The sequence below is a fragment of the Oryctolagus cuniculus genome, chromosome 6, assembly GCF_051225735.1.
Source record: "Oryctolagus cuniculus isolate XC-2025 breed Fujian yellow rabbit chromosome 6, ASM5122573v1, whole genome shotgun sequence".
Classification (NCBI taxonomy): Eukaryota; Metazoa; Chordata; class Mammalia; order Lagomorpha; family Leporidae; genus Oryctolagus; species Oryctolagus cuniculus.
The window spans coordinates 6,977,066-7,001,011 of NC_142872.1; the positions used below are offsets into that span (position 1 = coordinate 6,977,066).

General features: G+C 51.1%; 1 long non-coding RNA gene across 1 annotated transcript in view; it reads right to left on the reverse strand.

Moving 5' to 3' along the window:
- Positions 1 to 18,204: 18,204 nt before the first annotated feature.
- LOC138850118 (uncharacterized) overlaps positions 18,205 to 23,946 on the reverse strand; it is a 115,167-nt gene continuing 109,425 nt past the window's right edge. Inside the window, exon 3 of the long non-coding RNA XR_016235060.1 lies at positions 18,205 to 18,338. This is a non-coding gene — a long non-coding RNA (uncharacterized LOC138850118). The remainder of the gene's footprint in view (positions 18,339 to 23,946) is intronic.

Sequence of the window (23,946 nt, forward strand, 5' to 3'; positions counted from 1 at the left end):
GCAATTTATGTTCATTAAATAAAATAAAATATTAAAAAAAATAAAATTAAGAGAGCAAGCACAAATAGGAGCAATAGTTTAGTCTAGTGGTTAAAACGCAACCTCCCAAACCCATATCAGAGTGCCTGGGTTCGGTTCCTGGCTCTGCTAATGCAGACTCTGAGAGGCAGCAGTGACGACGCAAGTGATGAGCTTCCTGCTGTCCACCTTGGAGACGTGGACTGGGCTCCCAGCTCCTGGCTTCTGCCTGGCCCAGCCCAGCCACTGTGGGCATTTGGAGAGTGAATGACTGGATGGGAGTTCTATCTCTCTGTTTTTCTCTCTCTCCTTCTTTCTCTCTCTCCCTCTCTCCCTCTCTCCTTCTCTCCTTCTTTCTCTCCTTCCCTCTCTCCCTCTCTGAATCTTAGTCTTTTAAAAAAAAAAAAGATAGACATACATAATAAAACAAAGGAAAATGAAAGAATCATAGGAAACTATTGTACTCAATTGTCTATGAATTTGAAAATCCAGATAAAATAAATATTTTTTCTAAGAAAAAACAATCTACTAAAACCAATACATTAAAATTTAAATTTTAAATATTTAAAATCTAAGAAAAAGGAAAAACTTGTCTGAGAGGTTGGCTCCAGGAGCGGGGCATTTGGCTCTGCAGTTAAGATGCGGCTTGGGAGGCCTACGTTTCGTATTTCAGTGCCTGGGTTTCAGTCCCCACTCTGCTTGTGATCCAGCTTCCTGCTAGTGGAGACCCTGGGAGGCAGCAGGGGAAGCTCAGGCCCTTGGAGCCCTTGCTCCCACGTGGGAGACCTGGACTGGCTCTGTGCTCTGGCTTTGGCCTGGCCCAGCCCCAGCTGTTGCAGGCCTTGGGGGAATGAACTAGAGGATGGAGGATCTCTCAGTCTGTCTCCTTCTCTTTCCTGCAGTCTTTAAAATAAACAGAATTAGGAAAGATCCTGCTTAATTCATAATGGCATTATGTATTTGATTGGAACTCAATACAGTCCATACATTTTAAAAAAGAGAAAGATTGACTCCCAAAGAGGGTGGGGCCTAGAGCCCTCAGAATCAAATCTCACCGCGTTTTTACACCGTGAAGAGGCTGTAATGCTTTTCAACCTGTGCCAGAGCAGAAACAAAAGAGGAAAGCTTTCAGATGCCAATCAAGAAAACGGCACACACTTCTTAACATGAAACTGACAGCAAACGCACAGAAAAGAAAACTGATAAAAATCACTTATGAATACTGATGCAAAAAAATTTTTTTCCCAAAGTTTTATCAAACTGAATCTAGCAGGACCTCAAAAAAAAAAAAAAGCAAAAAAACAAAAACAAAAACAAAACAAAACAAAACAAAAACAACAAAGAGAAAAACATCGCCTTCTCCTAGGACGTCAGGAATGAAGCAGAGTTCTCCATCACGTGGGTGACTGGTTGGGCAGACGAGAGGCCCGCTCAGCGTCAGCTCCAGTCCTCCCTGGAGAGCCTGGAGCACCGGGATCCTTGTTTCCCCAGCTCCCCTGCAGCTGGGCTCCTCCCTGGAAACCATGTTTGCCGGGCCAACAGGTCTACCGGCGTGGAACTTGTTCAGAACCCACGACGGAGGGTAGACACGGCACCAGAGCGCGGCTTTGCGGGGTAGCTTGGAGCACATACGGCGAGGCTGTGCAGGCGACAGCTCCTGTGTTGGTCTCCAGGTTCAGAGGTGACAGGAAGCTGTGTTCCCCAAGCAAAGCCCTGGCTGGCAGGTTCTCATCCCAAACCCAGGCGGCGTGCTCAGGAGCGCAGCACGGCCTCCCGCTGGCCAGGGGAGCAGGCCCCTGATGGCCGTCGTTGGTGTGGTTCTGTGAGCTCCTCTACCTCCCCACTGCGCTCCAAGCAGCTGGTTCCCTGTGTTAAGCCCCTTTCTGTTTTCTGCAACTGAACTCTGCCTAATACGACTAGTAACAGAGAAAAAAATGCATATACTTTTATTTATATGCCGAGATGGCATTTGGTCAATTTCAACATCCATATTTGATTTTTTAAAACATCTTAAAGTAAGAGAGGTGAATATTTTCCAAAAACCAGACTTTCGCTCAAAGAGGAAATATTAAAATCATGAAACACTAAAACAGACAACAGGACAATGATGTGTCCAGACTTCACTGTTATTTAGGATAGTTCTGGAAATTTAAACAACGTAGTGAGGCCGGCGCCGCGGCTCACTAGGCTAATCCTCCACCTTGTGGCGCCGGCACACTCAGTTCTAGTCCCGGTCGGGGCGCCGGATTCTGTCCCGGTTGCCCCTCTTCCAGGCCAGCTCTCTGCTGTGGCCCAGGAGTGCAGTGGAGGATGGCCCAAGTGCTTGGGCCCTGCACCCCATGGGAGACCAGGAGAAGCACCTGGCTCCTGCCTTCGGATCAGTGCGGTGAGCCGGCCACAGCGCACCAGCCGCGGCGGCCATTGGAGGGTGAACCAACGGCAAAGGAAGACCTTTCTCTCTGTCTCTCTGTCTCTCTCACTATCCACTCTGCCTGTCAAAAAAAACCAAAAAAAAAAAAAAAACAAAAAAAAAAAAAACAACGCAATGAGACATGAGAAAGAAGTAAGAAGCTTTGGAAGGGAAGCTCAATGATCATTAGTTATAAATAACTGTATACCTGGAAAACCTAAGAAGCTCACTTACAAATCTATTCCAAACAACATAAGAACTTGTGGGTTCATGGATAGTAAAGTAGTGTGCAAAACCAATGCCCTCCCTGTGCAAAGAAGCCTCAAAAAGTTTGGGGAAAACATAATGAAAAGTTCATTTTGGTGCAAAATTTTTGAAGTCCACGCATAGTTCTTTCATAAGGAACATTCTCCATACATTTGGAAGTCCCTGGCGTACGAACAACAGTCGGTGAGAAAACACAATGGGAATAAAGACTCGAGTTGACACAGCAAAAACAAACACAGAACTAGAACTACACTGAAACATACGCTCCTGCATAGCAACCTTGTCTGCTGGGTCACTATTTTACTTTTTGAAGATGTGAAAGAATACAATAAAAATAGAAATCAAAACTTTAAGTAGATGAGCTGATCCATTTTGCTTATAAGAAAAAAAATGAACAAAAATATTCAGAAAATTTCAAGAAAAAAATCACAATATGAATGGCAGGGGTCATGTGCCAAGTATTCACCGTAACACACACATAGAAATGAGGACCAAGGCAACATTGTATGGTCTTTTTACTCTTATTTTCACTTTACTGAGAGACAGATGTGAGGGTCACTCAGGGCTGCTGGCTGGCAGGAAAGGCCCTGCCTAATGGCACTAAAGGCGCCCCAGCTCCACCCAGAAAGGCAAATTACCTAACTGGGAAAACCTACCGACAGCAAGACAACAAATTCACCCTGGCGAGGAGGGTGCTGCTTCAGCCACCTCCATTGCCACAGGCTGGGTGTCCTGCCCATGCTCCCGTGCAGTGTGCTCAACAAACCTAACTCTACTCACGCTCCCTGACGGCCTGGGGAATTCCGTCACCACCAGCAACGCCGGCCTCAACTGGTCACTCCCTGCAACAGTAGAAAGACGGACAGAGAGAGAGAGAGACAGTACTCCACCCACCGGGTGACTCCCCAGCTGCCTGCCAGGGCTGGTCTACGTCAAAGCCAGGAGAAGGAACTCAAGGCAAACCTCGCACACAGGTGGCAACAAGGACTAGTACTTGACTCACCATCTGCTGCCTCCCAGGGTTGCACCCGGCAGGACGCTGGAGCTGGGGAGAGGAGCCAGGACCGGAACCCGAGCTCCCCCGTAGGAAACGCAGGTGTCCCAAGTGGCATCTGCCGCACGGCGCCGTTGCCCGCCCCAGGGCTGCGCTTGCAGTGACTGCCTTCTGCAGAGAGGATTCCGCAAGGCTGATGTCCACACCCACGCGTGCCTGCCGGCGCTCCTGTGCCACTCAGCCCCGCATGTCCACACCCACGCGTGTCTGCCAGCACTCTGGTGCCCTCACACCCCGAGTGTCCACACCCACGTGCGCCCGCCAGCCCTCCTGTGCCGCTCAACCCCGCATGTCCACACCCACGCCTGTCTGCCAGCGCTCTGGGGCCCTCACACCCGGAGGACAGTGGCTCAGCGGAGAGTGGTAGACAGAAAAGTCCCCTGCGAACACTGCAGGGACTTTTTTTTTCTGTATTTTCCACTCAATATGGCCTCTGAGCAGTCTGACATGAATCTGATTGATATCTGCAATTAATCTTCAGTTTAGAAGACAAAACAAAATCAAAGCCACCTGTTCCTACAGTCAGACTACACTCCACCGAGCTGTCTGGAGCACAGGGCGAGCTCTCCACCAGCTCTCAGGCTACCGTGCTGCCCAGCCGGGGGAAGACAGAGCCGGAGAAGCAGCAGAATTAGTCTCTGACCCGGCTCCAGCTCTCCCAAGAGTTCCTTCCAGTGGAACTCAAGGCACGCCCACTTCAGCTGTATAACACTGCCTTGCAGTTTTTATCCACCAGATGTCACTTGAGAAACAGGTATGGCGCCCATGTGAATCATTGCAAAAGGAAAAAACACACATCTTCCTCGGCGGGGTGGGGGGGGGGGGGAAGGATGGGGATCGGCCTGCACTTGCCATGGCCCCTGTCAGGGGAGCAGGGAGGGAGAGCAGGTGCAGGCCTGGCAGGTGAACAGAAACACGCGGTCTCTCTCACGTCACACCCACACAGTCGGCTGACACCCGTCTCTCATAGGTTCAGCTTCAGACACATCGCGCTACAGCCAACAGTTCTTTCTGGTGCACACTGCTAGAATAATTTTTAATCCTTATCCATTTCTAGATGACACAAACAGATGTAGAACAAGCACATATCTCAGTTACACACACCAGCACGCCAAACAAAAACGTCAACGACTTTGAAGTTCTTCAGTTAACTTTTACCGACAACCGCATTCTGTCTTCTGTGGCCAATGACTCCCGAATGAGCCGCAAAGCCGGGCCACCGCCCTGCTCCCTCTCCTCCCTCCCAGGCCTGCCTGCTACCCCGGGCTTCAGCGGCTCCCAGACGGTGCCAGCATCTCTGTGCGGAACCGGCCTTCACCGTCCTTTATCAGTCACCAGCCTCTGGGTGCAGTCCCAGAGAACCCGTCCCTGGTTACCTGCCCCTTCCCCGCCGAGACTGGGCACTCTCTCATCTGCGCTTCCTCCCTGACAATTGTTATCACCTGTCCCACCCACATGTGTGACAATTTGATAAATGCCCTTTGCCCTCTCGAGAGTCAGCAGTGGACAGCCAGGTCTCCACCACCCTCAGCAAGGGAAGCCATTACTGAACACAGGCGACACTGTCCCCACCCTGCCCCGTCCGTGCCAGCTCATGGATGGCGTCTGCTTTGCTCAGTGCGGAATCCCTGTGCCCCAAACAGGCCCATCACAGGCACCAACACCCACTCGTCAGATGGGTCTGTGAATTCATGAATGAGCACACACTTCCAAACCCCAAATTAGCACATATCTGACCCAGTATTTGAAATGCAAACAGACATCAGACATCCATGACAGAGAACTGACAAACATGGGAATAGTTAAGTATTTTTGCTGAACCACTGTTTTTGTCCAGTAGTGAGGTTGCATGGCGATGACAAAAACTGGCCACCTGCAAGGCAAGCCCTGGGTGACATAAACATTTTTAGTAGCAGTTTAGTTTCTGACCCTTCTCAGCACTTGCTCAGGATCCAGCCAACCAAAGCGAGTCACGGAACCCCTTCTTAGGGGTCCTTCCCTCCCAGGGGAGTGACAGGATTATCAGCTGGGTCGGCGCAGTACAGCCAGTGACTGGAACTGACCGCTGGGTGGGAACATGGGTAGCAGCGCTGCCCCCCAGGGGAGGGCTTAGCTGGGAGGTTCTTTTTATTTATTTATTTATTTTTAGATTTATTTGTTTATTTGAAAGGCAGGGTTTATGGAGAGAGAGAGATCTTCTATCCACTGGTTCACTCCTGAAATGGCCACAATGGCCAGAGCTGGGCCAGACCAGGCCAAGACCCAGGAGCTTCTTCTGGGTCTCCCATGTGGGTGCAGGGGCCCAAGCACTTGGGCCATCTTCCACTGCTTTCCCAGGCTATTAGCAGAGAGCTGGATTGGAAGTGGAGCAGCCGGGACTTGAACACCAGTCCAAGCCCATATGGGATGCCAGCATTGCAGGCGGTGACTTTACCCACCACACCACAATGCCAGCCCTGTAGGGGGTTCTTAATTTAACTCAAGAAACTGACAGGAATGATTTTGTCAGTCACTGACCAATATTATTCACCCAATTCTACAGCTTTTCATTGAGTGGTCATCATGTGCCCATTCCTGGACGAGGCCTGGCCTTGTCCTCTAGAAGCTTACTGTCGAGTTAGAGAAGAAGGCCCAGAGATGCACACCTGGAGTCCGGTGTGGCCCACGTCCACGTGATGCACAGGCAGTACACGCAGCTGGGGTAAGCTAGGGCATGGGGGCTGCTCAGGGGGCTTCCTCACGTGGAGACCCTAAGCTTAGTTTTCCAAGGCCAGAAGCAGGAACTGTGTTATAGGGGAAAAGACAAAGGAACCTGAGACAGGACACAGAGCCACAAGGCACAGCGAGAAGAAACGCAGGAGCCAGCGATTCCCCACCCGCCCTCCCCCTGCCCGCCCAGTCTCCCAACGAACAATTCCTCTTCTGCACGGAGGCAGAAAGAAAGGAGACAGCAGGACAAGAAGGCTTCCGCTTGACTGACAGCTATGGCTAACGCCGGCTTACAAATGAGCGTGAGGTTCCATGAGCAGTCTTCTAGGGAACACAGCTAGGGCGGGCCCAGGGTGAGAATCTCTCGCACCTGCAGAGGAGGCGCCTGCGGCCTGGGTCCCCGGAACCCCGAGGCGACGTGAAGAGCTCTCAGGCTGCCATTTTTGGGTGAGGTGCAATCCCAGAGAAGCAGGAGTGAGGGGAAAGCAAACAAGGCCGAGGCAGAGGTGAGGAGTCCTGATCCAAACTCCTGCTGCTGCCAACGCAGGTCACGCCGGTCTCATGGGGTGAGCTCAGCAAGGCTGCACCTCAAGCCAGCCCGAGAGGAGCGAGGCAGGGAACAGAGCCTGCCTGCCAGCTCCCCTCCTCCCAACCCCCCAGGCGAGGAGTCTGCCTGGGGTCTTAACTCCCCTGCGAGGGTGTGACCGGGCACCTGGGGGAGCTGAGGCTGTACAGCTTCGTCGAAGTGGACAGCTGTCGTGTTTTCCGGCCGCCCATGACCTTGGAGCTTGTTTTATATTTACAGAATGCCCTAATTTCTGAGACTTTGCCCTCCAGGGAAAACACCGGAAACTGGTTTTAACAGCTTAGATTCTGAGCACCCATGGCACAGGCTCTGCCGGGGAGACCCACGGAATGGAACCCCCCTGCGGAAGTGCGTGGGACACCCCATAGAACGCATGGTGGCAGCTGTGGGGACAGGCAGAGGTTGCAGCAGTAGCTCTGGTGACCACCACTGAGGGTGAGGGCTCAGCCGTGTGTACCCAGGACCGCAGCACAGCATGTCCCCAGCAGCCACCCTGCTGGGCACGTGGCTGGGACTCGTGGTCTCTGGACATGCTGGCTGGCCTCTCACTGGGCTTCTGATGAATGCCCTGAGCGCTCGTGTGGTTCTCTGCTTTACCTAGCTAGCGTGGGCTTGAGTGTCTCAAATCAAGGCCCTGGAGCACTCTCGGAGCCTAAAAGGAGATTTTAGGTCGCCTTCAAGTCATGGCCTCCTTCCGACCCGAGATCGGCCCCTCCTGGGAGCAGAACTCATTCATTTCTACCGCCATCCAGCGCCTCAGAATTCTGGACTCTTGGAAGCAAGCTGGAGCCCATTCTGCCATACCATTCACCTTTCAGAAAATTCCCACATCACAGCCACCGGAGGGCCCACGTTTCTCCTGAAACCGAAAGAAAGATAGTTTACAGCCGCACCGTGCCAGTCATTCAACGAGCAGCCTAAAAGGGCACTCTTGGGAAATGTTATTTATGGGAGAGAGAGGTGAAGAGCCTGTGGGCTATAACCTAATTTAGTCAGATGTTTCTGGTGCAGGAAACAGTGACCTATAAACCAGAACTTTCCTGCACTTTCTGGTGAAACCAGGTCACCATTTCCACACTGGGTTCTCGGGCCCCTTGGCACTGAGCCGTGCCGTGCGCTTCCCTGCAGTGAGGTTGATTAGTGCATTTGTGGGGAAAGACAGAAGTGTAAACCAGAGGAACTTTCCAGAAAGTGGCCACTCAGTCCCTGGTGGCCACAGCTGTGTGACACCAGGGTCACACACGACTAGGCGGCTTTGGAAATTATTCTAACACATTCAGAAAGCTCTGGTGAAACCTCCCTTTGATTTAGCCTGATGCCCCCCGCGTGGTCACAGTGGCTCCCAGGACGAGGATGGCTGTGTGAGTGAGTCAGAGAGGGGCTGGGGCTGGGGCCAGAAGCCCCCAAGCTCGGATCCCCGCCCTCCTCCCCCGGGGCTCTCTCACTGCTCTTCAGGTTAGGATGGTGAGGGACCAGGGCTCTGCGCGGGTGGGGTTGGGGGGGCAGGAGCATGTCCGTGAGGGGCAGGCTTCGTGGCACACAGGGCGAGCACCGCTTGGGATGTGTGCATTTCGCCTCCGGGAGCCCGATCTGAATCCCCTCTGCGCTGCTGCTGACCCAGCTTCCTGCCAATGCAGTGGTGATGGCTCGGGGACTTGGGTCTCTGTCGCCCACAGGGGAGACTTGGATGAAGTTCCAGGCCTGGCATACCCCCAGTGAGCAGACAATTTCTCTCACTCACTCCCACTCTCTGAGGCTCTGCCTTTTTTTTTTTTTCCCAAAGACTTATTTATTTATTTGAAAGGCAGAGCTACAGAGAGACAGAGGCAGGGGGAGAGAGAAAGATCTTCCATCCACTGGTTCCCTCTCCAAATGGCCGCAATGGCCGGAGCTGGGCCAATCCAAAGCCAGGAGCCAGGCGTTTTCTCCCAGTCCCCCATGTGAGTGCAGGCGTAAGGACTTGGACTATCTTCTGCGGCTTTCCCAGGCACACCAGTAGCGAGCTGGATCAGCTGGGACTTGAACTGGCACCCACATAGGACGGGGCTTTTACCCACCACGCCACAGCGCCTGCCCCAACGCTCTGCCTTTCCAATAAAACTAAACTAAAAAAAGTAACTTTTCAAGGCAAAATGCATCAGCTGGTAAGGCTACCCTATATAGGCCAGAGAACTCTGCTCCAAACAGAACATACAGAAACGGATTCTTTTAAAATAATCCCCCCTGGTCACAGCAGGGGCACACAAGGCAATCCTACTGCCTAGGTGTTTCCTAGTTTCATAAAGTGACACGGGCATCCCATACGGGCGCTGTTTCAAGTCCTGGCTGCTCCACTTCGATCCATCTCCCTGCTACTGAGGTTGGGAAAACAGCAGAACACGGCCCATGTGCTCGGGCCTCTGCCAACCAGGATGCAGTTCCAGGCTCCTGGCTTTGGCCTGGTCCAGGCCTGGCCATCACAGATCTAGGGAGTGACCCAGCAGATGGAAAATCAATCCCTCCCCCCCCACTCACTCTCTCTCTGTCACTCTACCTTTCAAATAAACAAATACATCCTTAAAAACAGGCCGACTTTCCGCGGTTGCTCATGTGATGTCTTCCTGTTTAATGTAACAGAGACAAGACCATCTCCACAGTGCTCCACGGGGCCCCAGACCGTTTCTCTCCTCTTTTCATTAGAGAACAGAAAGCTCAGAGCACTAAGAGTCTTCCAGTAGAGCAGGAAATACAAGCTCTTACTGGGCTGGCTCAAAAGCAAACTCAAAAAGCCACAAAAGAACTTGACTTTTGTCCTTTCCTTTTCTTTACATTTTCATGTAGGTAGATAAAAATATCAAATCACAGCAGCAGCTGTTTTTTGACAATTCACTCACAAAGTGCCTAGGGTGAGGGAAGCATTCCGTCTCCAAAGAGCCAACAGAAATGGGGACATGGGCTGACACAGCCGCAGGGCTGCAGGGGAAAGCGGCCTCGCCAGCTGTGACACTCTCGACTCCACCCACAAGTGCTTGCCAGACACCGTGGTGGGTGCTGTGGGCAGCTGGGAGTTCAACAACTCCACATTAGAAGTGAATGGCATCCACGTTGGTCCTGTCCGGCTGGGAGGCGTGTGGATGGAACATGAACACCCTGGAGAACGGCACATGCCTGAGCATGATGGCCGCACTCTGTCACGCTGGGCGGAGGGGCTGGCGATAGGACACCAGGTTAAGCCACCACTGCATCGCTGGCATCCCGTGTTGGAGCACCGGTTCCAGTCCCAACTGCTCCACTTCTCATCCAGAGGATGCAGGGGAAGATGTCCCGAGTATTGCATCCCCACCACTAACAGGGGAGACCAGGGTGGAGTTCCCGGTTCTTGGCTTGGCCCAGCCCTGCCTGCTGCGGCCATTTATGAACCAGCGGATGAAGGTCTGTCTCTGTCACTCTGCCTTTTGGATAGATGGATAGATGGATAGATAGATACACAGATAGATAGATGGATGGATATTGAAGTAACACCTTGACAGTAGGGACTCCATTTTGGAGCACTTGAGACTCCATTCTGGGAAGGTGCCCCCCCCCCCCCGAGACTCTGGTCTGAAACTGTGATCTAAAATGGTTGAACAATAGCAGTCCCCTACACCACACTTGGCAGAGCATAGAAACCCCCTAGCATGATCGCTCAAGCTTGGAAGTGGACAGGTTACACCTGGGTTAATGATAAAAATGTAATTTTTCTATGTACTACATATGATTAAAACCAATACCTGGGATTAATCTCAAGATTATAATTGGAATTGCTAAGATTGTAACTGGTATTGTCAAGATTATAATTGATACTAGTTTCACATAGGTTTTAGGTCAGCTTGACCCCGGTAACCATGTATTCCCCCCTGTTCCTAGCAACCATGAATTCCCCTCCCGATTTTGTGGGTTTTGCCTTTATAAACCCTGTTGCTTTGGGCTTCAGGGTCAAGAGTTCTTTAGGGCATGAGCCCACGCTCCACCGCCGACAATAAAGGACCATCAGATTGTATCAATGTGTGGAGCTCCTTTGTTTGCACTTGCTCAGGTACAACAATACATACATAGATAGATACATAGATAGATGGAAAACAGATGGATAGATACACAGGTAGATGGATACATGGATGGATGAATAGATGGATGGATGGATGGACGGATGGATACATAGATACAAAGATGGAAGAAAGATGGATAGATGGGTGGATATATACATAAATAGATACATAGATGGAAGATAAGTGGATAGATGGATGGATAGATACATGGATGGATGGATGGATGGATGGAAGATAGATGGATATATACATAGATAGATACATAGATACATAGGTAGATGGACAGATAGATAGATAAGTCCTCAGACACAGGGCAGAGGGTTTTTGCACACATCAGTCCCTCAATCCCCACAACCACCCTGTGGGGTCGCTGTCAGCTCTCCCCTTTAGCGACCTGAGGTTTGGAGCATTAGCTAAGACTCGATGTGTCATTCGCAGCAGCCTGATCTCCCGTGCTCACTGAACAACCGTCTCTCACCTGCCCGGGGCTGGAACAGATGGTGCCCTCCACAGAGGTGCAGCTCAGGCGGAGGCGGCTGTAGGAGGCACCCTCTGGCGGGTGAGGCCTGAGCCAGGAACAGGCAGCCGCCTCTGTGTAGGAAACTCATCTGAGCTCCGGGACACAGGAGTTAGAACCCAGATCTTCCCCCTGCCAGAGAACTTTATCTCGTTCACCACTGTTGTCCATCTTTGCTTTGGCCATAAAATGCCTTTTTCAAACATTTTACGCTGTGGGAGAAACAAGAAACTGATTTGATTAAAGAAAAAGTCAGAAGGGTCAGCCCCGCCTGTTCCCACGCGGGATCTCTTCTCGGAACCTAAGAGGCACAAAGCCATTCTCCACAGTGGGGTCAGAGTCCACTGAGTGGATGAGAGTGGCGCCCAGGTGGGAGAGGAAGGGGCTGCAAGGGGCCCACTCACCTGCTGCTCCCTGCTCCCACACCAGGATTCCACAGCTCAGCATCATGACACGACGCAGGCTTTTTGGGAAGGAGTGAAAGCGGAAGCTATCATCGACCATGTGCACCTAGTATGAGTAAAGAATCTGAAAACTTTTAACAGCTGCGAGAACGAAGAGAAAGTTTGCCCAAACTAGGCAACCAGACGGCTAAAGAGCGTGGCTTCAGAACTCCGCTGAGAGCCAGCCAGAGAGGCCTCCCGCCTGCTCCAAGCAGAGGAACCCATGTCACGGCAGAAGCAGCTCTGGGCTCAAGCCAGATGGACACAGCGCTTGGGTGAACTCTCATACGGGGCTTTAAAGAGGAAGCACAACGGGCAGGTCCAGACGGGGGAACGTGATACGGAACAGGAGGTCATCGGGAAGACAGGCGCATCTTTAAAGCCGATCTCATTGCTTCCAAGCTCATCCTGTATTTCTGGAAACCTTCTTTCCTACTGGGCACCCTGTGGTTTCTTTGGTTTTGCAGGTTCAAAGAAGATGAAAGATATATTCAGCATTTTAAAAAGCAAACCCGAAGTTATCCATTTTCAAGAGACAAAACTTCCAGCCTTGCCTTTCTGATGAGTCTTTGATCCTCTACTGGGACTTGGTATCAAGCTGTTACCCCATGAGGGGTGACATGAAATCTGTGTCCCCCGCCCTGTGACTCCCAGCTGGATAAAGTCCCATTTCAGATGACGCGTCCCAGGGCCCAGGGGCAGGGCGCAGGGCCAGAGATCCCCAAACGAGAGAACTTTGTGGAGAATTTCTGTAAAGGTTCCTAGGCAGCCTCTGGCCTCAGAATTCTGAGTTCCCAACTCGCTTTCCGAGCAGAAAGATGGGAACAGGAGGCCAATTGGGGCACACACGCCCACCTCTGCAAGTCCTTCCCATGAACAGGACACACACATTTCAGGCTGGAGACTAGGACAACCGCCATGAAAAGATTGGCCCCTTCTGGAAACCGCCTGTGAGACGGAAGGAGGGCGGGACTGGGCTGATGGGCAGGGCAGCCCCGCCAGCCGGGAGGCCCCCAGAGCTGCTGTGTCCAGACGTGGGGGGATGAGATGCACAGAGCCCAGGAGGGGTTTCCTAGGGACAATGCACCCAAAGTATGACTGTGCCCACTCTTCAGTAAGAGATTCCGTTTCTAGGTCTTTTCCCCAGAAAAGCAGATATACATAGGCACAGAGTATGCACAAGATATTCATTGTACGAATGGCTGAGTTTTGATATAATATGTGATCGTTACAAAAGTGAAAAAACCTGTACTTAACGTAAATGTCATACACTAGCAGGAAGATCATCATGGCCTTGTACTAAATTAAAACAGATTTTCAAAGATTTGAAGAGAAGAATGATAGATACATAGAAGGACAGTTAGATAGGGAGAAGGAGAAGGAGAGAGAGAAGGGGAGGAATAGAGAGAGTGAGAGAGAGATCTTCAGTCCACTGGTTTACTCCCCAGATGCCTACAACGGCCAGGGCAGTGCCAGGCTGAAGCCAGGTGCCTGGAACTCCATCCAGGTCTCCCACGTGGGTGGCAGGAGTCCAAGCACTTGGGCCATCTGCTGCTTTCCCAGGCACATTAGCAGGAAGCTGTATCAGAAGCATAGCAGCCATGACCCAGCCAGCACTACAGTGGGTTGCTAGCAATGCAGGTAGCAGTTTAACCCACTGTGCCACCAGACTGACCCACCCAGAAAATCTGATTTCATTGATATTTTTAAAGTGTTCCTGGGTGGGTGTTTGGCAGTTGGGAGATCAACATCCTGTATCCAAATTCCTGGGTTGAGTCTTGGCTCCGCCTCAGATTCCAGCTTCCTGCCAATGCGTACCTTGGAAGGCAAGCACTTGGGACCCTACCATGCACATGGGAGACCCAAGCTGAGTTCTGTGCTTCCAGCTTTAGCCAGGCCAGGCCCCAGCTAATGCAGGAATCTGGGAAGTGAACCAGGGAAAGGAAGCTCCCTTTTTGTCTTTCAAATAAGTTGAATAATTTTTAAGCTCCAATGGTTATTTTTTCCATATATAGATCTATAAATATATATTTATTTATATGTATTATATAAATATAAATACATATAAATTACATTTTATATGTATTATATAAATGGATATACAATTATCTGAAGGGATATATATCAAACTGCTGTCATGATTATCTTCTTCTATATGCTTTTAAAGATTTATTTTATTTATTTGAAAGGCAGAGTTACAGAGAGAGGGAGAGACACAGAGAGAGAGAAGTCTTCCATCTACTGCTTCTCTCCCCAAATAGCCACAAAGGCTGGGACTGGGACAGGCCAAAGCCAGGAGCCAGGAGCTTCATCCAGGAGCTTGGCCTTTGCATCGCCCACGTGGATGCGAGGGACAAGGACTTGGGTCACCTTCCATTGCTTCCCCGGGCACATTAGCAGGGATCTGGAGAAGCCAGGGCTTCAAGTAGTGCCCATGGGGGATGCCGGCGCTGCAGGTGGCAGCTTTACCCCCACGCCACAGCACCAGCCCCTTGCTGAGTTCCTTGAACAGCATCCACTCCATGCTGGGGCCTTGTCAAAGACTGGAATGCATATGTAGCTTTAGAACCATGACCCTCGTTTTCAGAATCTGGCTTAAGTTTATCTTAAAAGCTCAATGTAATGGTTAGATCTCATTTTTCAAAAAATAGTGTTTTTCTACTTATTCTACTTATCCAAAACCTAGACCATTTTTTGTACCAGATTAGTCATTACATATATTATTGTCTGCCTTCTACTTGCTCTGGGCTTATTTGCTCTTCCTTTTCTATGTTATTTTTAAATGTTTATTTATTTTCATTTGCTTATAAGGTAGAGCTACAGAGGAGGAAGGGAAAAAGAGTGGGGGGGGGGGGGAGAGAATATCTTCCATCTACCAGTTCCCAAATGCTCACAACAGCCAGTTTGGGCCAAGTGGAAGCCAGGAGTCTGTACCTCCACTCTGGTCTCCCACATGGGTTGCAGGGACTCAAGCACTTGGGCCACTTTTACTGCCTCTCAGGTGCCACAGCAGAGAGCTGGCCTGGAAGAGGGGCAACCAGGACAGAATCCGGCACCCCGACCGGGACTAGAACCTGATGTGCTGGTGCTGCAAGGCGGAGGATTAGCCTAGTGAGCCGCGGCGCCGACCCCCTCTTCTAGGCTTTCCTAGTGGGAACTTAGATAACTGATCTGAAATGTTCCCTCTTTTCTAGGGTGTGCATGGAACACTGCAAATGTCCCTCTCAGCACTGTTTTAGCTGTGTCCTACAACTTTTTATCTGTGGTTTTTCCACTTTCATTCAGTTCAATGCATTTTAAAATTACCTTTGAGACTTCCTTATTTAGAAGTATGTTGCTTAGTCTCCAAGTATTTGGAGATTTTACTTCTATTTTTTGTGTTGATTTTTAGCTTGATATTAATGTTGGCAGAAAATATACTTTATATGACGGGGTTTTTTTTTAAGATTTATTTATTTATTTGAAAGTCAGAGTCACACAGAGAGAGGAGAGGCAGAGAGAGAGAGAGAGAGAGAGAGAGAGAGAGAGGTCTTCCATCTGATGGTTCACTCCCCAGATGGTTGCAATGGCTGGAGCTGCGCTATTCTGAAGCCAGGAGCCAGGAGCTTCTTCCAGGTCTGCCACACGGGTGCAGGGGCCCAAGGACTTGGGCCATCTTCTACTGCTTTCCCAGGCCACAGCAGAGACCTGGATTGGAAGAGGAGCAGCCAGGTCTCAACCTGGCGCCCATATGGAATACCGATGCTTCAGGCTAGGGTGTTAACCCATTGTGCCACAGCGCTGGCCCCACCAATCTCTTTTAACTGATGTGTTTAAATCATATACATTTAATAAAGCCATTGATATGTTAAAGCTTAAATCTGTCTTTTTATATTTTATTTCTTAGGTTTTTTTCATTGTTTTGATTTTCTTTTTCCTTCCGTCCGATTGGGGCTTGAATGTCTTTTAGACTTCAACTTTAATAAACGTATAGTGAACCTGGATGTGTATGGGTTTTTTGGTGGTTGCTCTTGGTATTAACGGTGCAATGTACAGGTGTCAGAGTATTTTCATTTCATCAGATGAAGCAAAGTGCAGAAGCCCAGTGCTTCATCCTCTCTCGTTTATAACTGCTTTAAGTATTTCCTTTATGTGGGTGTAGAACCTTACTGGGCAGAGTTCTCAGTTTTGCTTCAACCCTCAGGGGTGATTTGGGACATTCGAGAGAAGGCTTTGCTCATTCTAAAGTCTGCTTTCACTCTGTCACCATCTCCATTGCTGTTCTCCAGGTCCCTGATTCATTCCTCTCTTCCCTTTATTTTGCTCCTGAGTGCATTGATTTAGCTTTTTAATTTCAATCACTGTACTTTTCAGCTCTAATATTTCCATTGTTTTTTCTTTGCATAAATTTCTTTATTGAGACTTTCTAAGTTTTGTTTCAAGCGTGTTTGCTCACAGAAGTATTTTTATGATGCTATTTTAGAATATTTATCCACTAATTTCCAGCATCTCTGTCACTTCAGTGTTGACTTGTTCACTCAGGTTTAATGAAGACCTACACATTGGGGTATTCTTTTTACACGTTTGTAGATCTTATCTCAGTCTGTTGATTTCGGCTTCCTCTGTCTGCTTTGACACCGTTGGGTGACACTAGAGATTCATGTTCCCAGCTGGCCTTTTCTGACTCCCCGGGGAGCTCCTCCCTAGGCCACCACAGCTAGCTCCCGGCTGGGAGAGCTTGGGCATTCTCTTGTTACTGAACTGGTAATGGGCGGATTCTCTGCCGCTGGGTGGCGGTGCAAGTGCCCACTCCTCGAGACCACCTCTGGCCCCGCCCCACTAGCAGTGGGGACTGTGTGGCCACCACCCACTCTGGATGGAATTCCACACTCCATACACGATATCAACCAATTCCATGGAGCGAAAGGCATGGTTCAGCGGCGTGGATGAGCGTCTTGGCTTCCTTCTTGGTCTTTTTTGACACCACTTCATTACAGCCTGGTAAGGGTGGAACCATAGGCTCCCCTCACTCACCACCGGCTGATGTGGTTGGGGGAGGCCACAGAGCTTCCTGCGGTATTTGGCTGGAGTGGAGCAGTTATTGTCCAAGAGTCTTCTGTCTTCTTCCCCATTCCTCTGGCTACAGAGACCTGCCTGTGGCTGGGCCTTTTTGTGGCTTGTCTGCAGACTGGCTTCTTCAGCTCCATCCCTGGGATGGAAGAAGCAAAAAGAGAACCCAGACAACTCAACACCAGGTGTTTTCTTGGGAATCTGGTGGCCTGGACGGTTTCTGTCTTGCTCCCCCTCTCACAGTCTCCTTGTTTTTGATTTACAGAGTGCAAGGTTCTTAGTTGTACTTAGTGGGTGGAATGAGGAAAAAGTACATTACTCCATCTTCTTGACAGTGGAGTTAACCTTTTCCCTTTTAAAATGTTCTCTATTTTCATTTTTTAAAATATTTATTTATTTTAGTTGAAAGAGTTACACAGAGAGAGGGAGAGGCAGAGAGAGAGAGATCTTCCATCCACTGGTTCACTCCCCAGTTGGCCACAATAGCCAGAGCTTTGCTGATCCAAAGCCAGGAGCCAGGAGCTTCTTCTGGGTCTCCCACGTGGGTGCAGGGGCCCAAGGACTTGAGCCATCTTCTACTGCTTTCCCAGGCCACAGCAGAGAGCTGGATCCTCAGTAAATGGAGTTACAACTTGAAATTCCAGCCACATCTGGGCACCTGTAGCATGGGAAACGGCTCTGATGTCCAACTCACAGAGCTGCTCAGGAGCAGGGGGCCACCCTGCTGAACCTGAGCTCGGGGTGTGCCCCAGCCGCGTGATGAATAGGTGACCTCCCACTCGAGCACAGAGTGGCACCCCGGAAACCTTTACTCGCCAGCAGCGGCAGCTGAGAAGGGGCCTCGGCCCCACGTCGGTCGCAGGATCTGTGTTGTAGGGAAGAACCCTCCCCCTCCCCCAACCCAAGCCCTTCCACCTACAACACCAGGGCATGTCCAAAAGTTCACAGACAATGGGATTAAAAGGGAAGCTCATTTTGGTGCAGAACACTTGAAATCCGTGCCTGTGAGTCTCCACAGAGTTCATGAAAAATGCATATAAGAAAAAACTGCATGACATCACAATTTTTTGCAATAAAATAAACTTACTTTTTAATTCCATTTTTCCACGAGACGTTTGAAGTGCCCTCGTAGCACACCATGGAAGAGAGTGGGGCACACTGAGCTCACCCACACATGAGTCTCCTCTCCCCATCTCGAGGGGTCGCTGACAATACTAGCACCTGAAAACGTGAAAAACCACTTCTGGATTCATCTGTGTCCACGCTGACCACGTTAACCGGCTGGGGTCTTCTTCACTATCCTCTGAGAAACTTGCTCTGCCATGCGCATCTGGGCCCTCACAGGGAATTCCTCCACTTCCCTTCTGCAAAACCAAGGCCACACTCCCCAATCGCCAGAGAATCCGTCTTTTATCAGCAGTGTCAACTCTGGCCCCTGAAATCCAAGCCAGGACCCTGAAGTGGAGACAGCGGGTGGCCTGCCCCTCCCGCTGCTATGACCCTCACGGCCATGGAGCTACAGCTCATTTGGAAAAGCAGGTTTCTACTGTGTGAAAAGGAAATAGAAGTCAGACATCTGAGATAGACAGTTAAGAAAAAACAACCTGGGCCGGCGCCGTGGCTCACTAGGCTAATCCTCCGCCTAGCAGCGCCGGCACACTGGGTTCTAGTCCCGGTCGGGGCGCCGGATTCTGTCCCGGTTGCCCCTCTTCCAGGCCAGCTCTCTGCTGTGGCCAGGGAGTGCAGTGGAGGATGGCCCAAGTGCTCGGGCCCTGCACCCCATGGGAGACCAGGAGAAGCACCTGGCTCCTGCCATCGGATCAGCGCAGTGCGCCGGCCGCGGTGGCCATTGGAGGGTGAACCAACGGCAAAGGAAGACCTTTCTCTCTGTCTCTCTCTCTCACTGTCCACTCTGCCTGTCAAAAAAAAAAAAAAAAAAAAAAAAGAAAAGAAAAAACAACCTGGGCCATGGATGAGATTTCTCTAAGTGTGGTCGCTGTGTCTCCTACATCAGAGGCCTCCCCTGGAGAGTTTGTTAAAATTTTTTTTTGGTTCAAAATTTTTGTGGTTTGAGGGTCTTTTTTTAAAAATGTTTTATTTATTTATTTGTGAGACATAGAGGAATAAAGATCTGCTGGTTCACCCCCTAAATGCTCACAACAGTGGGACATCAATCTGGCTTTCGAACGTGAGTGGCAGGAATCCAACCAGGGCTGGCTCCAGGGTGTGCATCGGCAGGAAGCCGGAGTCGGGGGCTGCACTTCCAGGAAGCCCCCTGAGTGGCTGTGACACCGGGAAAGTTAAAGGAGTGCGGGAGAGGCCCCCTGAATGTGACAGCTCCACAGTCACTCAAGACGTCTGTTCCCTGCTAATCGCCTCAATAGAAGAGCAAAGGAAGGATTAAGTCGCCGCTGAGTGTGCAACACTGCAGAGGCTGTGCCTGTTAGGAAACGTTTGCATGTGCCGTAAGTGTTAAACCACTCTTGGCTGAGACACAAGGGGCAGCGGGAGGAGCACCAGGGCTCAGTGGTGTGATGGCTGCACCCTACGCCACCTGCAGCGCAGAGTCCAGGAAACTGGCAAGTGCGTCACCCGGAGAGACCCCTGAGGGCACAGAGGGCACTCGGTCTCCAGGGTGCCTCACACCCGACGGCCCGTCTGAGGTTTGTGCAGCGGCCGTTTGTCCCACGCGTGCTGGTGAGGAGGGAGGAAGGACACAGGGCAGGACTTCCGTCGCCTGGGTTGTGGAGGCAGCCCTCAGGTAGCGTTTCCCGAGGCCATGTCCTGGACCCCACGAGCTCTTCCCGGAGCCCCTCCACGGCAGTGCTGCTGACGCCGGGAAGGAGCGTCCATGGCTCAGGACTGCACTCTCGCATCCTTGGGTGAGCAGCAGGGCCTGGAGCGCCTGTGGGATTCTCAGGGCCCCAGGAGTCCCGCACAGGGAGCGGATGATGGCAGGCCCAGCTTGCGGTGGAGAGAACGCCTCGACTCTGAAGGCTGATGGTTAAATCGGTAGGACGTGGTAGCCATGGCTCCCCTCCTGGTGGACACCCTTTTCCCTCTCTTCCATCTACCTATCCCCAGATTGTTGCCAAGCCCTTAAAGTCCACTTCACTTAAGTTGGGGGGACGAGGTCTTGCGGCCGTGGAGAGCTGTGCTGGGTTTTGCATGTGAGCTGTCTCCATCTCAGACATTCCAGTCACAGCTGCCCCAGCCAGGTCAGGGTGAGGGGAGCAAGGACAGCACTCATGCCCAGTCAGTCCTCATCCGCTAGGTGGACTTGGAGTCCCCAGGGATACGTCACTCAGGCAATCTCGCACTAACCGGATTGGCCCAATGCGCCACCAAGGGAAAACTGAAGCGGTCCTAGGCTGTGCGAGAAGCTGTGAAAACCACCATACACTGGCAGGCTTACAAACAACAGAAATGCATTTCCCTCCATTTCAGAGGGTGGGAAGGCCACGACGAGATGGTGCCATCAGACTGCGTGTCGGCAGGGCTGCCTTCTCACCAGAACCCACCCAGCAGAGGGCCAGGGGCCCCCAGCCCAGTCACGAGGACTCCGCCTTCCTGACCCCATCGTCTCCTCAACCCATCATCTCTGGGCTGAGAATTCCGTGGGCGCTTGGTCCGTGGGGTTCATCCCCTGCAGATCCACTCCTGCGCGTGCGGGGTCCCCTGGCTTCCTCTGGATCACCCCCTGAACTTCGGCAAGAAAGCGGGGGTCCTCAGACTGTCCCCAGCACAGTGACTAACAGCTCTTCCTCTCCGCCCAGGGTCCATTACCCTTGGCAGGCCGACTCGTTCAGGTTGCAAACAGAGTGAGATCTCGGACAGGTCCTACACAGCTCTATCAACACCAGCCCCCTTTACTGAGCACCCAATGGGAATCGATGCACCGGACTCTGTTCTAGTGATGTAATATTCTCTCTCTCAACCCTCCCTGCGCCGGCACTATTACCACATCACAGGCGATGATCCTTGAGAGCCCCACACTGCGCATTGCTGCTGCCTTCCCAGCATCTGCATCCCCTCCCCCACTGTGCCCCAGCAAGGAAGCCGGCCAGTCTCCCAGCTGTAGGGTGAGCCTGTGTCCCGCACACATGATCCATGTCAGGGCTTCAGGCTGATGAGGGCACGGCAGTCCCCGGCGGCAGGAACCAGTGAGGAAATGGAACGCTCTCCAGTGTGGGCAAAAGGGATAAGTGGACGGTGTGCCAGGGATTTCTGGGGAAGAAGCTGTCTCGCTCTTTCTTCAAGCCACGGGGAGGCACAGGCTGTCTCTCTCTAAGCTAGGAGCCAGGAACTCCATCCAGGCCCCCACCTGAGCAGCGGGGGCCCAAGCACATGGGCCCTCCCCCACTGCCTTCCCAGGAGCACTCGCAGGGGGCGGGATCATAAGCAGAACTGCCTAGACTCCAACTGGCTCGAGGATACGGGATGTTGGCATGCAGCACACTGCCGGCCTCCCCAAGTCACCCCCTGGGGTGTTGCATTGGGGGACAAGCCCTGCATTGGGAGATGCTGCAGCAGTTGATGTTGGGGCGCCCAGCAAGGCTGGAGCAATGGCCGCTTACCCGCTGTTACCAAAGCATCTTGCACGCCACCACCTGGGTCCCCCGGGCCAGGTGTGCGGTTTGATGCCTGGAGCTGCAGGCAGAGGAGGAGGCTCACACGCGGAGGGCAGGCAAAGCCAAAGCTTCACACAGACGGGCGAGCCCGGGGTTGAGAGGACCTGACGCCGTCTCTCTCTGGGCCTTTTCAATCAATAGACGACAAATCCCTTTTTCATGGATGCTAATTTGGGCCTGGGTTTCAGTTACAGTCGAAGCACCCGCCGAAGCATCGGTCGTCGTCCAGGGACTCGGAGCAGACAAGTGGCCACAGGAGAACTGAGTCGGTGTCTGACTTCAGGGATCCCTCGTGCCAAAGAGCTTTGAACAATCACTTGCAAACTCTGAAAGGCTGTACTCAAATTTGTGTTTTATTAGAATTAATGGAGAGACAAAGAATGCCAAGAAAACGTGCAAAGGGGCCAGTGTTAACTTATTTTTTAACATCAGGGTATTTCAAAATTCGTGGAAAATGCCTCAGAAAATAATACACTGATTTAAAATTTTTTGGCACCCAAAAATTTCGTTTTCCGTGAACTTCTGAAGTACCCTCGTATGTACTGAGAGTTCTCCCTACTCCTATTTTTAAAATATGCCCATCTAGCTTAATAATAGCAACACAGAGACGGAAACATGTGATGGCATATACCTGATATTGTAATGATCTGCTGAGCTCAGCGGGGGTATATCTGACAGCTGATGTCAGATGGGATGACCCGAGACCTGTCCCAAAAAAGTTCTCACATTCACACCCTCCTGGGGACACACAGCCAAGCTCCGAGTCAGCCCGGGAACACTCTGAGTACAGCCAGCAGCATTCCACATCATCGCGTCCCTCCCAGATGCCTGCCCAGGACAGTCTCTCCTCTCTGTCCACCGTCACTCCAAGTCCACACACTGGTCACTGCTTTACAAAAAATGCCACTCAGACCCTTCAGAATCGTTTGCCTGACCAAGAATCAGTGCAATTGAAGACCACACATTGGCATGGCTCCCCGATGACCTTGGCAGAGTTTCCGGAAGCCCATTACATTATGTACTTATTAAAATAGACTCTCCTGTTTTACATGAAGATGCTGAGGTGCAGTGGGACCACATGGTGACAGCAGACCATCTAAAAAAATCCCTAATGTTAGCAAGCCCCATCTGTTCAGTGCATATCTGATTACTGGACAGATTCGAAGGTTGCCCAGGATCAAATATCGTGAATAAGTCCAGGAACAGGGAATAGGTCACATGAATAGTATCTCACGTTGTAAATGTAACGGCAATGAGTCTGGTTTTGGCTATGACCAATTCTAATGGTAGGTGCAAAGATAACAAAAGGAATTTTTTTTTTTTTTTTGCCAGGCAGAGTTAGACAGTGAGAGAGAGAGAGAGACAGAGAGAGTTACAGACAGAGAGAGAGAGACAGAGAGAGTTATAGACAGTGAGAGAGAGACAGAGAAAGGTCTTCCTTTTTCCGTTGGTTCACCCCCCAAATGGCTGCTACAGCTGGCGCTGCGCCGATCCGAAGCCAGAAGCCAGGTGCTTCTCCTGGTCTCCCATGCGGGTGCAGGGCCCAAGCACTTGGGCCATCCTCCACTGCCTTCCCGGGCCACAGCAGAGAGCTGGACTGGAAGAAGAGCAACTGGGACAGAATCTGGCGCCCCGACTGGGACTAGAACCTGGGGTGCTGGTGGAGGATTAGCCTAGTGAGCTGCAGCACTGGCCACAAAAGGACATTTTTCAAACTGCACCAAGCAAAGACAGCAACCTCACAAGGCTGCATCTAATTTGGAAGCACATTGCTTATTTGCAAAATTGTATGTATGTATATAAATATATATATATATATCCAATATATCTCACTATCTTTCCATGATTGATTTCCATGGCCAGAGAACATACAGTTGAAGAGACTCCAATCCTTTACAATTATTAAAAATTACAGGCATGGAGAGGTATGTTAAGGCTGCCGCTGTGATCACGGGTGAGTCCGTTTGCCTTTTCTCTCTAGTTGTGTACAATTTGTGTAATCTGAGTACAGATTCAGAGCTGCTCACTCTCCCTGGGGAATGAGCCTTTATCGTTTTGACATCACCCTCCCTATCAGGTCTCTAGTGGGCGGAATATCACAGGCGTATGAAGGTTAGCAGACTGCACAGAGAACCGAGAACTCCGCGAGGTACGGCTGCACCCCCTGAGGACGCAGGAAGTGCCCGTCGGATCGCTGG